Here is a 12,387-nt window from a genome sequence, read left to right as displayed (position 1 = left end):
TGCTCAGAACTGGACACCACACTCAAGGTGTGGCCTGATCAATTCAGTATATAAAGGCACTGTTATTTTATTTATTACATTTATTTATATACTACCTTGTCCTAAGACTCCAGGTGATTTACAGCTTCATATACAAGGAAACTCTAAAATCAAATAAACATTAACACATCCATAAAACTAATCTCCAATAACATCAGATAAAATCATAGCAACTCTGGCAGCCGTTGCCACCACAAAACTCAAACACTGAAGTGCCATTTAAAAAGGGTCTTTACTAATAGGGAAGCAGGCTGGTGCACCACCACAGAGAAGGCCTACTTTCAGGTCCTTGCCCACTTTACTTCTCAAGAGAGCAGGACGCTTCTCTACAGGATTTCACAATTTGGAAAAGATGACCCCTAAAATAACCCAGAGGTATGCGGTAAGGACATTTTGAATTGTGCTCAGAAGCCTCTTGGCAACCAGTGTAGTGACATTATTGGTGTTATGTTGTGGTGTCAGGTTTACACTCGCCATTTGCCTGGCTGCTGTGTCCTGTGCCAACTATAGGTCATCAGTTGTCCTCAGAGGTAGCCCCACATGGAGTGTGTGGCAATAATCATCTGAGCTGCAGTTGGCAAGGTTTCTTTGTCCAGGAAGGGTTGTGTCCAACAGTCAGCTTTGCAAGGTAGTCCAGACAAGAAACACACCAAGGAGTACTAGCTCTATCTTTATTGTAAGGTTACATTAACAGAATCTTGCAAGTCTGAAGTACATTTCTTCCCTCTTGCCATTACAGCCGAAGAAACTAGGGAGGGTCCCTTCTGAGATGTTTGCCATGTCCCCATTGCTTCTAAGGGCTCAGCTGCCTCTTATCTGACTTGTCTAGGCTGTGGCTCTTCCTCCTGTCTCCAGAGGTCATTTCCACATAGCATTAACACCAATGCATTAGCCTGCACTAACATTGAAACTGCTTCTACTGATGCAGCCTAACATTACATTTGCCTTTTTAGCAGTCACTTCACACTGCTGACACTGCTTGTGATCAATTAGAGTCCCAAGAGTTTTTTCATGTCCAGTTACCAAGCCATCTACCAGCTATCCTGGACTCATGCATTTGATTTTCTTCCTCTAAGTGAAAAACTTTGCATTTTTCTCCATTAAACTTCATTCTGTTTTTTTTTTAATCCACTTTTCTAAATGATCAAGATTCTTTTGAATTTTGTTTCTATTTTTCAAAATATTAGTTTTCCTATCTGGTTTTTGGTCTTCCACACTTGTTAAGCATCTCCTCCACCACTTTGTCAAAGTAATTAATAAAAATCTTGAAGACAAAATCACACCCTGGATGATTTGGAGCCCATTAGTCCCTCTGTCAGCTTCACCTTCTTTACAAACCATTTGTGAGGTTAATATTGCCTGAGTTCCAGGGGAAAAAGACAGGATCAATATCTGAACACTGGGGAAGCTTCTATTTTTCTCCTTCTCTTCACTCCAGCGATGTTAATCTCCTTTTTCTTCTTAGCTTACTACAGATATTTATCTGCCAGTAAACTTCAAGACACCTCTGGAGTCCATGTCAACCTCCTTCTTCCAACATTTTGAAAGGTTTGTTTTAGGTGCCAACACTATACTGGTATAGTGGTTATCATATGTTTGAGCATATCTTTCCCGTGCTATTTATTAACATTTTTACTGCTTTTAATTTTTATTTTTCACCTTTGTTACCAATCTGCCAAGGCTGTTAGACAAGATTAGAAGTATAATAATTATACACTATAATCTGTAACTCCTGTTCTGCCATAGGTGACAGCCCTTGACACACACACAAATCCAGTTTCTTCTAAAGGCACAGACAATTCCCACCTCATTCTTTCTGGCAGGTTTTTTCTCTTCCAGCAGATCTTTATGGCGGAATACTGTTACCAGCTCCACTTTGGAATTAATTTACATTGTTGTCATCCACATTTCTCTCCAGAAACTCTAAAGACCATTCAGGATGTTCTAGGTTATTATGGAGATGTCACTCAATTACAACTCCAGGAAGAATGGCCAATGATGGATTGGGTAGGGCTGTAACTCAACAAGACTAGCACTGCCTCCCCCTGTGCTGGTGGAGAAAACCAGCTGTAAGCGACTACTGAAGCTAGCAGTTTCATATGGAGGAGCAACACCTTATGACAGTGTTTCTCAGCCTCGGCAACTAAGATGTGTGGACTTCAACTCCCAGAATTCTCTAGCCAGCAAAGCTGGCTGGGGAATTCTGGGAGTTGAAGTCCACACATCTGAAAGTTGCCGAGGTTGAGAAACACTGCCTTATGATGTAAGTGTGACAAGCCACAGGATGTCTTAAAATATTCTGGATCCAAGCTGCTGCTGAGATTTATGAAAAATTTGGGTTGATATATTCTAACAATTCCATTCCTCAAAGGAGTGCCTCAAAGAGCAACAGTCTGCTTACTGGCCATGAGGGGGCACCATTCTCCACCAATTCCAGATATCTGTAGATTGAAGGCCTTCCTTTCAGCAAATTCTTAGTAAGTCATCATTCCACTATTGGCCTTCCTTATACCGGGTAATAATATAATCTATACCCTAAATTCCTGTTGTGTTCAGTAACAAACTTCAAATAGACCAAGAACAGTGTCCCCAAGGGAGCAGGGAGGAGTTGCAGCCCTCTGAGAGTTGTGAAGATCAAGCAAGCATGCAGTCGGGATGTGAAGATCAAATCCACATTGGGTGGCTCTGAGGGAGGGCAGGACCAAGCCAGACTCAACAATATGATTTGAAGCAGCTGGAAGCCATATAAGTTGCAAAGGATTCTGGATCTATTCTAAGGCACTCAGTTGCTGATAGAACATTTTAATTCCCAAAGAGGCTGTTTCAGACATTCCAAGTATTCCAAAAGCGACTGACCTTAAATCAAGGCATGATGAGTATTCCAGAAATGATAAGAGCAGCCCATTTTGGGGTTGGAATATTTCATGACAGAACATCTTGCACGTCCTTACTCATGGGATACATGGACTAGGTCTTTGGGGACCTTATTTTCGGTCTGCTTGAGATAGATCATGTGTTAGATCCAGTAGGGCCCATTCGTTCTTGTTAGTACAGATCATGAAGAATAGAACCTCCTTGTTCTTAGCAACATTACCTGAGATTCTGGGGATGTAGAATGGGAATGAACTGACTGCATTCATGATCTACTTGTGGGTTTTCTGGAGGTATTCTGATATCAGTAAAGACTCTGGAAAATAGGATGCTGGGCTGGCTGGCTGCAGCCAGGGTTCCCACACGAGCTGGAACAAACATGGCTCAAAATGTTGATTGTTTAGTTGTCTCGAGTTTCAGAATCTGACAATTCAGCAATAGAAACACAACTTTTAGATAAAAAAAACTTTGCAACCAGACCTTTTTGGTGCCTGAAAGCTGATGGAGATTCTGCCACTATTGCAAAACATCTGGGAATCAAAATCACAAAATATCTGAACAATATTTAACCAATGTTATTTAAAAAAAAAAAAAAAATTGTGAAGGGCTCAGGGAATTTACAATGCATTGTTCAATGCATTGTACATTGAAATATTTAAAGCAGCACAGCGCCCCCTAGTGGCCCATGCATATCTTTGCACATTTCCAGGTGTGCCATTCTCCGCGGAAAAGAGACGCTGCTACTCTCTCTCCCAGAAGCGCATTAGTGGTGGAGTTCATGCAGGCTGCAGCTCCCACATCACTTTAGCAGCTGGCAGAGGGATAAAAAAGCGTCTTCCTTCCCCATCCCACTGCAGGGCTCAGCTGGGTTTCCAGCACTTGGATCATGCTGAAATCTGCAATCATCCTCCAGGCCAACAACTCAGCTGTGCTCTAAAACCCTTTCTTTAATAGCCTGTTTCACACGTTTCACTCTGTTTCCATCGCTAGCCCAGGCCGCAAGCCCTCTTGCGGTACAAACACAGCAGGAAGCACATCATCTAGCCCAGCTCCTCTGTATCTATCACTTCACTGGCTCAGCTCCCAAGCAGACATTCCTGGACTGGCCCCTCCGACAGGCCGGGCCTTTGCGGAGAAATTCTCAAATTAGCTGGTGCTTTCCTAGACACCATGTTCCCAGGGGCTGGCGCTCAGCTTGGGCGGCCGCAGCTGTGCAAACAGCTCTGCTTGGCTCCGCTGTGCCATTTGGCTGGGGATTCGGTCAGCGCTGGGAGGGGGGCTGGAAGGGAAGCCAAGCTGAAGTCTCAGATGCCCTGGTGAGGTCCTGGCGGGTTCACTTCTTCCATTCACAGCACCTGCAAACCCTGGCGCATCGCCTGCCAGGTACAGAACCTCAGAGGAGATGGCTGCCAGGCAAACCACACATTTCTCTGGGGTGGGGGCACTGGGAACTGGTTGGAAGCAACTTGGAGGGCCCAGTGAAAAAGGGCCTTTCCAGGGAGCGTATGGATTAAATGTGGGCCTTAATATAACGAGGACCTTTTTTCAGATATACTGTCTGGATTCACACAACACATCTTACCTGGCTTCTGAATTGATCTATAACCATAAATTAATCACATGGCCCGAGTTTAACAACATACTAAACCATGCACACCCACAAACAAACCAAGACTGCATGTTGGGTGAATGCAATTGCTAGAATTGTAACTGACCAGGTTGAATCGGTTATGCAAATCCAGCCATGTGTTCTTTTATATATTATATTTATATCCTGCTTTTCTTTCAAGGTGGGGATGGGCAACCTTTTTTCTATCAAAGATTCTGCTCCATGGAAGGGGGCTTATATCCAACATGGTATGTGTGGCTGAAGCAAATACTGTAGCAGTGGGGCCACAACCAAAAATGAATGGGAACCCATCCTTTTTCTTTCTGATATCCTGATTTCTTGTTTTCTCTTTGCTTTTGACATCTGCTTCATCTCTTTCCCAGGCAGCAGGCTGTGAAGAAGGAAAACATAGGGCTGCTCTCTTGCAAAGACTATAGAGATTCCAAGCAGAGTTGTGCATGGTGAAGGTGTTGGCCATGGATTGAGAGAACCAGGTTTAAGTCCCCACTCAGCTATGGAACTCAAGGGTCAGTCGCTCTTTCTCAGCCCAGTCCACCTCACAGGGTTGCTGCTTGAGGGGAACATTAAGAGAGGGCCCTATTTAAACTGCCAGGGGAAAAAAATGGGTATAAAAATGCCACTTATCAATGAAGTGAAGCATTACATTGAATTAGTCAGAGCCTACCTGAGCTCTTTAAACTCAAGTTTGCATTTATATCCTTCCCATTTAATCCTCGGAATAACTGTCAGATGAATAAGGCTAAGAAATAGTGACAGTACTCATAGAACACTCTATTTACAAAAAATAGTAAACCCATTTTTTGAGTTCAGAAAATACACTGGTACCTGACGTAATCAAATGGATAGACAGTACACAAGGCACTAAGCCACAAAATTAAAACCATGGTTAGCACTAATCAAACATAACACAGTGTACAAATGCAGCTGCTAGATCTTTAACTGACCTAGTCAAGCATGGCGTGTGAATACAGTAACAAATCCTAATCAACCATTGAACTCCATGGCTATGAGAGATTTCAGCCTGGGTTTTCCTGTCCTGGTCCAATATACTGACAATGCCACATTAGAGGACCAACTGTGATATCGACTTAACCATCGTTTGATCAACTGATTCAGTTTTCTACATTTGCAAAAATCCCTGAATGATAAAATACCACTCTGGACAGAACAGCATGACACACTAGCCCAATGTGGTTTAATGTGATTATTTAGTCTGTGGCTCAGTGGTTGGGTTCATACAATATGCTAAACCTTAACCTTGGATTAAAACAATGCAATTGCTGCATGCAGGTACCATCCTAGGCTCAAACAGATGAATCTCATTATGGTTTAACCTGATGGCCTACTTCATACAACAGGTTAAGCAAAGCAAAGAAGCCTGGGTGGTTTCTTGCCCCAAAGGTCTCATGTTGCTAAGGAAGAGCAAATACTCCTTTGGGAGTCATTTTCCAGGAGCTTCTGAAGCTTGTTTAGGTGAAGAGAAGGTCTGCAGATCTGTGACAATGTCTGAAGGAGAGATTGGAGCATTTGGTTGCAACCACTTAGCCCTTTTTCATTCTGATAATGGGTGGTTGCATCATGATAGGAAACATGGGAGAAAAGACATGTGCCTGGGTGAGCAAATCATAAGAAACAAACACCTCTCAAACTGTTTCCCATCCTTTGTCCTTAGCCTCAGTCTTCAGTTGAGGGAGCATCTGGCTTGCAAACATCAGTAATGATTTGGTGAAAACTCTCTAGGCAGGAGCTCTGGGTTGCTAACACAGAGTCTCTAAGGACTTTTTGTTTTATCCAAAGGCATGTCTTGGCTCAAATCTTTACTGCCACAAGAAGACTTGTATAGGGCAGAAATACCATAAGATTGGAATGACCTCATGTTCTTCCAGCCCCAGAAATAACTCTCAGCAGCATTCTGAGGTATGATCTAGAGTTATCAGATGCCTTAGAGAAGCATGGTTTGGGGAGAAGAACTTTGCTTAGGGGCCTGATCTACCAGGAAAGGATCTGGAGCTGGACAAGAGCAAAGAAGTTGGAGCAGTTGAACTCCAGGGGGGCTTACTATTGAACAATTTCCCCCACCCTGCCCACAGGGAGGCTGGGAAAGTAACGTGAAAAATGTTAAACATAAATAGCCACAAGATGGAGATGAGTTCATTAGTCCCTTATTTTGTAAGCATCTCAGTCCAGGCTGCAAAAAGTCTGAAGAAGAAGAGATTCAAAACATTCAAATAAATACCTGAATGAACTCATGAATAAATGGAGGCTGGAAATCCCTATCACCAGAGGTGTCCACGGGGGGTGATCAGAAAAGTCAAGACAGTGGCCATGGTGGTACAATCAAAGCTCGCTTTTATGTGTGACACTTCTTTAAAATCTCAGAGCTTTTATGTGCAATGCACATAAAAATGGACAGCTTTATCACACCTTGCAGATCTCCTACCTATCACAATTTCCAAGATTCTCTATTTTACCCCTGTTATTGCATTAGGAAAACCTTATTCAAGTCTGTGTAATTCCTGCTTCCTTGACTATGCCATGCTGTAAGCATCTATGCCTTTGCTCTTGTCCAGCTCCAGGTCTTGTCCAGCTTAATGTCCGTCCCACCCAGAAATCCCATCTCCTCAGCTCCATCTACACCAACCCCCTCACCTACATTAAAAGGATAGACTATCAGCTTGATATGATTTTATTTCCCCAGAATATGCAGTGGTGATTCCCAGCTGTATTAGTACTCTAGCTGCTGCTTCTGCTCACCTCTGCACTTCCAGCTACTTACCTCACTATGGGACCTGACACTTGAATGTAAGCAGGGAGATATTGGATGACCCAGGAAGAACTTTTATGATTTTGATACAAAATGTGAGTTCAGGACAGGCATGCATGCCATATGACTGACTTCTCCTATGTTATGTCATGTGCATAGAGTAGGCTAATTTGCGTTCCCAATATATATAGTTCACAATTATTTATTAATTCAATTTATATGTCCCCCTCCACATGTGACTCAGGATGGTGTACACAATTAAAATCAAGCAAATATTACCATCTCTCTGTGTGTGTGTTTGTGTGTACAGTACACACACACACGTGCGGTACCAAAGACTTTCTGAAGAACTAGAAATCATCTTCAAACCTAATGACCCAGTGCTTGGGAGAAAGGGCTGGGACCATCTGACTCTTGTGGGGAGTGCAGTTCCAATAGTGACAGAGAAGGCATGACATTGGCTGAATTACGGGACCAGGATCATAGGAACCCTCTCAGATCTTATTGGATAGGCAGACATAATCAGAGTTAGGTGGTTCCAGAACCTTGGATCACACCCAGAACCCATTAGCAAATCGGTGCAGCTCACAAAATATCAATGTTACATGGGTGTACCATAATTACTTGTGTCATTGCATTCTGGACCAGCTATGACTTCTGAGTGGTCTTCAAGGGTAGCCTCATGCAATAATCAACGCATGAGTGACTGTGATTAGGGACCCCTAATCCAGAAATTGGTACAATTGGCAAACAAGAGGGATTTGTGCAAAATCCCCTGAGCTATAGTTGCCACTTGCTCTTCAGGTGGAGTCTAGGAGGACCCCCAAATTGCATATCAGGTCTGTCTGGAGCAGTATGAAAAATCTCCAGATCCAGGTAGCCCTACAAACTATACTCAGTCTTGCTAAGGTTGAGCCTGAGCCTGTTTTTCCCTGTCCAGAGCCCCACAAACGATAGGCACTGAGACAGAACCTCAACAAAGTTGCTTAGCTGGCCAGTCAAAGGTTGAGATACAGTATATAACTAGGTATTATCAGCTTATTGATAATATCTAAACCCAGGCTGATGGATGACTTCACCCAGCGGCCTCATGTAGATTTTAAACAGGAGTGGGGAGAGAATTGAGCCCTGAAGCAAGGGCTGAGGGCTAGACCTCTTGTCAGGTCTACGATGTTCAAGCCCCAATACAGACAAATCTCTTGAAATCCAAAGCAGATTCTGACACCTCTCACCACTGGAACTGGCTCTGGCAGAAGGAGAAAAACCAGCATGACACTGTGCCTCCAACCTCCTGAGCTGGTCCAGAAGGATACCAATGATATTGAAGACTGCCAAGATGAATGCATTACTCCTATCCTGGTCCCACAAATAGGTAATCAACAAGCACGATCAATGCTATCTCAGTACCGCATGCCCAAGCCTGAAATCTGACTGGAAGGGATCCAAATAATCCTTTCCCTCCATGGTTCTCTGAAACTGAAGCCTGGGAAAACAAATTTCCCTAGAAAGGAATATTGGAGGTGGTCAGAAATTGTCCAACACCACTGGGTCCAGTAATAGCTTCTTGAAAAGGAGGAGGCAGGCCACTGCCTCCTTAAGTGCAGGTAAAACACCCCCTCTCTCAAGGATAAATTCACCATTGCTTAGACCCAACCACACATCACATCCCAGGCGGCGTTAACCAACCAGGAGGGATATGGATCTAAATAACAGATGGAAGCACTCACAGCTCCAAAGATTCTGTCCACTTCCTCAGAATCTACTGTATATATCAGATCCTCCAGAAATTTCCCAAGCACCTTATGAAATCCAGTGGGGTCCACCAGACACCTGGGGAGGACTATCTGAATGGGTCCTACCTCCCTATGGTGGGGAGCAGGTATGAAGAATCTCAAAGCAAAGAGCGATTTGCCCATGTCAAAGGACAGATCGTAACAATCCCCAGCTCCAGATCACATTGCCACTGCCTTGAGACAAAAAACCACACCAGGTTACTAATGTGTAACCTCCACTATTGTCAGGGCCTTGATGACAGATTAGGTCCATGGTTGCCATGGTGGATATGAATTCCCAAGCTGCTTCAGATTTCAGTTCTGTGCCTAGGGAAGGCAGGTCGAAGTCTCCAAGTACCATAAGTCTGGGAAACTCCACTGCCAACCAAACCATAGCATTGAGCAGCTCAGGCAGAGAAGCTGCTGTGCAGAAGGGAAACTAGTATAGCTGCAGCATTCAAATTTCCTCCCCAGGCCCTACTTCACAAACAGGGTCTCACATCTTATTTGCAGAGTGGCACCTCTGAAAGCCACACGGGTCTCCATGATTTATTTTTAGGATGGTTTTTATGTTGCATTTTAATGAATTTTATCTCTGCTGTAACCCCCCCAGAGTCATTTCAACAAGATGGGCAGTGACAAATTTGATAAATAAATAAAAAATAAAATTAAAAAATGATGCCAATAGCTACTCTTCCAAGCCCTGTCCTGGGTTAATCACAGCGAACGCCACATTCAAAACCTAGGTGAGAACGTTTCTGAGAGGGGTACTGTAGAAAGTAAGGAAAATGACCTTGATGTAACTATGCAGGAATTGCTACCTAGGCAAAAGGCGCTGAAACATTTTTAAAGTCCAGAACAACAAGATAATATTCAAAAGTGGTTCACACAGATGCCTCCCTTTCATTTAGGTATAAGGAGGAGGTACAGGACAATCAGGTTTGCAAGATTCTTTTATAGCTAATCTCAATAAAAGTAGCTTACCCTTCACATGGAGCTGGTTTCCTGGTCTGGTTTACTTAGTGGGACTGATAAGTACCCCACCTCGGTGCCCATCCAGATCTAAGTAATACATGCCAGCTTGGCCCTCTTATCCATGCTAAGGAACTCCTCAGATCAGGCTGACCTGGCCCTAAGCAGCAACAGCCTGAAAGCAAGGCCATTGAGGATCTGATGGCCAGGCTTTGGAATTGGGAGCTGAAAGGTGGAATTGATACAAGACACTGGGTATGACTTTCCCAAAAGCAGTCCACCCATATCTCCCTTTGCCCATCACCACCAAGATGTTACCACCTGGCCCTTCCCTGCCTTCCCCATCAAACCAATCTGCCTGAACCCTACCATCTCTCCTCCAGGTCCAAGAATGCCATCCAAGTCCCAGATGTAAACTAGCCACTCACTCACTAACTAGCTTGTCAGAACCAGCTAGCTTGTCCTGATTCTGATATGAAAACGGTTACTTGCTACAAAAAGTACCTTAGTTTAAATTCAGTGGTTAGTTATCAATCTCCCTTTTTTTCTTGTCTGCTTAGAAAAGGCATTCTTGATTGATCAGGATTCACCAATACATGAAGATCAGGAAGCAGTGACTTCTCTTATATATAAACATGTATGTTGCAGGATCCCTAAATGCTAGGATCTCAAGGAAGGAGAATGAGTGGAAGGAAATGGCAGTGAGGTTACAGTTAGGTAAGGTAATTGCTATGAACTGGGTAGCAAACAAATCGAAGGAAAGCAGATTTTCAGGGAACATTTTGTGTCTCCAACAGCACACTTTTCATCTTGCATATTCGTTGGCAAACACTCGCACAGCCCTGTTTGTCAGTGCTAGCACATCAATGCCTGCTTCCATTGCATTTAATGGGGCTTACTCCCAGATAAGCATGCTCCACACTGCAGCTTAAACCAAGCCTGCATACAATAGCACAGAAGTCATCCAAAAATCCCCATCCCAATTGCTCATGCAGCCTGCCAGTGGATGAAAAGAGACACAACTGATGTCACTATGGGACTTTAGAGGACACTGTCTGCTACAGCAATGGGGTTGGGAGGAAGCCGTAACTAGGAATGCACCCCTGGAGCGTCTAGTGCTTGATTCAGCTTGGATTGCCTGAGAATGCAAGGCTTTTCATCCGATGAACTGCCAGAACTGCTCTACTTTGGGCTGATTTACTGCTGGTTTGCTTGCTACCTGGTCGAGAGCCATGGGTTTGCAGGGCCAGTGTGAATGCCTTAGTGACAGCTGAGCTGGCTGGAGGCAGGGGCAGAAATGTCTAGATTTATGAGCTGGGAAAGTGGGCAGCTATCCAGGCCTCTCCAGGGACTCATGGTGCTGAGTGGAGCTTCAGGGCAGGGTATTATGGGGCTAGTCCGTTGTCCTTCTCCCAGAAAGTCCTTGTGCTGCGCTCCCACGGACTGGGTGACTACTCCGCGTGAAAAAAGCCTCCCGCACGGTCAGTTCTGTCCGGGACCAGGAAAGAATTCCAGCCCTCTAAATCTCAGCCAAAGTCTTGATGTGTCAAGAAAACAACCACAGTGTTAATTATTCACCATAAAATCATTATTTCTTCAAAACTGTTGGCTCTTTGGAGCGGTTCTTCCTCTTTCCATTGACTGAGTGAGGTCCAACAGCCCTCAGGAAAGATTTACCAACAAAGTGATGAGCAGAGGCTTATGATGCCGTGAGATGACACATCCGAAGCTCAACACAACATAAGGGATGGCGTGGCATGGAGCGAAGGAGACGGCAAATGCTGTCTATCTGTTGCTGATCTGCCTGGCAGACGGTTGTGCTCTGCTGCACTTCTCTGAGCTCCTAATCTGAATAGATTTGCAACTCCAATCCAGTCAAATAAACTATATCTTTATCTTCTTTTACAATTTTGCAGTTGCATGGGCCAAGTGCTGGACCATCTAGCCTTCCAGTCCTATACTGTGTGAAGAACACTTATGAATTCTGCAAAACCTGGATACAGGCAGCTGTTAGAACAAAAATCCCATTCCTAGAGGAGGATGTCCCCTGTATAAATAAAATATAAATTTTACCATTTTGAACTCTTGCTTCTTCTTTTCCATCTTTTCTTTGGTGGTTGTGGGTAGGAGAAGAATCTCTGTGTTGACTAAGAAAAAATCATTATGTCCCTGATAAGATATGATACAGCATTATCACTGGAGATTGTCCATTTGCCTCTGTACAAATTAGTGCTCTGGGCTTCCCTCCTTGAAATCACAGTGCATGGTGGATCAGTGAGAAGATACTGGAAATAGCTCTAAGAGTGATGTTTCTGACCCTGATATGTAATACAAACACA

General features: G+C 43.9%; 1 long non-coding RNA gene across 1 annotated transcript; it reads left to right on the top strand.

Moving 5' to 3' along the window:
* Nucleotides 1-291: 291 nt before the first annotated feature.
* Nucleotides 292-12,092, top strand: LOC112541045 (uncharacterized). The gene is made up of 3 exons (XR_003085081.1): nt 292-414; nt 1,505-1,587; nt 11,965-12,092. It is a non-coding gene; the product is annotated as an uncharacterized LOC112541045 (long non-coding RNA).
* Nucleotides 12,093-12,387: the final 295 nt, after the last annotated feature.

The sequence above is a fragment of the Python bivittatus genome, unplaced genomic scaffold, assembly GCF_059951505.1.
Source record: "Python bivittatus isolate LINGU-HERP-01145 unplaced genomic scaffold, Pbiv_v1 ctg000690_np1212, whole genome shotgun sequence".
Classification (NCBI taxonomy): domain Eukaryota; kingdom Metazoa; phylum Chordata; class Lepidosauria; order Squamata; family Pythonidae; genus Python; species Python bivittatus.
This window is presented reverse-complemented; position numbering and strand designations above follow the sequence as displayed.